Genomic DNA, 2334 nt, shown 5'->3' with positions numbered 1-2334 from the left:
GTCTCCTCGTCGACTTCTGTCTCCTCGTGGACGTGTGTCTCCTCGTCGACTTCTGTCTCCTCGTCCACGTCTGTCTTCTCGTCGACGATTGTCTCCTCGTCGACGACTGTCTCCTCGTGGACGTCTGTCTCCTTGTCGACGACTGTCTCCTCGTTTACGTCTGTCTCCCCGTCGACTTCTGCCTCCCCGTCGACTTCTGCCTCTCCGTCGACTTCTGCCTCCTCGTCGACTTCTGTCTCCTCGTCGACTTCTGCCTCCCCGTCGACTTCTGTCTCCTCGTGGACGTCTGTCTCCTCGTCGACGACTGTCTCCTCGTGGACGACTGTCTCCTCGTGGACGTGTGTCTCCTCGTCGACTTCTGTCTCCTCGTTTACGTCTGTCTCTCTGTCGACTTCTACCTCCCTGTCGACTGTCTCCTCTCCGTCGACTTCTGTCTCTTCCTCTACCTCCTCTATTACCCTCTCTGGCCTCACCTCTTGTTCTACCTCCTTCATTGCTCTCTCTGGCCTCACCTGATCGTCTAAAACTTCAGGTGATGTAAGCAACCCATCTAACTGAGGCGTTGTGTTGTCAGTGGAGACAGATGGTTCTGCGTTAAGTTCCTCCCTGACCTCAACAACAACCTGCTCATTCACATTTAGAGCTTGGAAGAAATTAAAGTTTTGAATGCCGACAGAGTCTGACAAGAAGTTCATAAAACTCTTCATCTTCCCATTGGCCTGCAACTGCCTCATAAAAAACTCCAATTGGCCTTTGAGTTCAGCTGCTTCCTCAAGCTTAGCTTCCATGCTCTTCACAATTCGGTCTTTTCTCAAGTTTTCACCTTCTAATTTCTGGTTTAACGAGGAGAGGAGAGCAACTTTTTCCTCCAGCGCGCAAATTTTAAGTTCATATTCCTGCTTAAGAACTTCGGGCTCCCTTTCCTTGTTGACCCTCTCTAAATCCTGCGGCCGGGATTGTGTTTGTGTGACAGCCGTCACTTCTTCCACCTTGTCCTCTTCCTCTTCCTCCTCCATTGCCTCTTCCTCTTCCTCCTCCATTGCCCTCACTGGCCTCACCTCTTCCTCTGAATTTTGGTCCACCTCCTCCGATGTCGTCAGAAAGTTCGCTGGACTCCATGACTCTTCACTATTACTTGTTCCATCCTGCTCCATAATTGTCCATCTTCTCCTGCTGGCGGCGCACTTCCTTTTATTGTTCAGTGTATTCATTTGAGCATCGTACTGTGCGCTCAGGTCCCTGCGCACGTCCTGGTAAATAGTACACAGCTCGCTGAGTTGAAATTTGAGCTCCGCGATCTCTCTATTTTTCCTGACCTCGGCCCACAGCGCATCGATCTGGGCCCGATTGGACTCACACGCTTCGCAAGTCCGAGGTCTGGCCACGTCCTGCATTTCTGATGACTCGGCCATTTTATAGGATGTAGACGGGTCGGTGGCTGTGTTCTTCATCGCAAAACGTTGTATAGCGTAAAAGATAAACAGTCAAATAACTAGCTCTCACTAACGTTCAGCTCTTCTGCCTCTTGTCAAAATCTGAAAAAATGACGCGAGTGTCCAACACTTACAATCTTTCTTTGAGTTGTATATTTCAAAGCTTTGAAATATTGCCTAGCAACAAAGAGTTCCATGACACCGGGGTGGGGGGTGAGGGGGTTCTAAGGGTTGCCACGGCGATTCTAGAACCACACGACTGCCATGTTGAAATGAGAGCTTTAAATCAGATTAAAAATGCCTTAATTTGCAATAAAAATTCATTCCGCTTTAAAAAAAGACCATGTAAACACTTCATCCCTCATGTTTATTTGGTTTAGTCCCGGTCTAGTGTCAGTCTAGTCCTTGTTTAGTCTCGGTCTAGTCCTGATTTAGTCTTGGTCTAGTCCTGGTTTAGTCCCGGTCTAGTCATTAAAAGATCAGATACAGGTCACATAGGGGCAAATTTTATTTATTTTTATATTAAATTTTATTTATTTATTATGAGACAGGGATAGCGCACAATCTTCGCATAACCTTGACAGGAGAGATGCATTGTACATCAGGTTGTAGCATCAGTGCTAATTTCCACTGTCGTCCCTGGACAGGTTCACTGATTGATTGTATTTAACTGACCATGATTATGAACTGTTCTGGAGACCTGTAGCATGTTTTGGGTTGATGGGGGAAATCGGAGCACCCGGAGGAAACCCATCCAGACACGGGGGGGGAGAAACATGCAAACTCCACACAGAAAGGCCCTGGGCGACCTGGGATCGAACCCAGAACCTTCTTGCTTCCCGTGTCTGGATGGGTTTCCTCCGGGTGCTCCGATTTCCCCCCATCAACCCAAAACATGCTA

The sequence above is a fragment of the Boleophthalmus pectinirostris genome, unplaced genomic scaffold (assembly GCF_026225935.1).
Source record: "Boleophthalmus pectinirostris isolate CB_2022bp ecotype Guang Dong unplaced genomic scaffold, ASM2622593v1 HiC_scaffold_5, whole genome shotgun sequence".
NCBI lineage: Eukaryota > Metazoa > Chordata > Actinopteri > Gobiiformes > Gobiidae > Boleophthalmus > Boleophthalmus pectinirostris.
The sequence above is the reverse complement of the archived record's forward strand: the minus strand, read 5'-3'. Positions refer to the sequence as shown.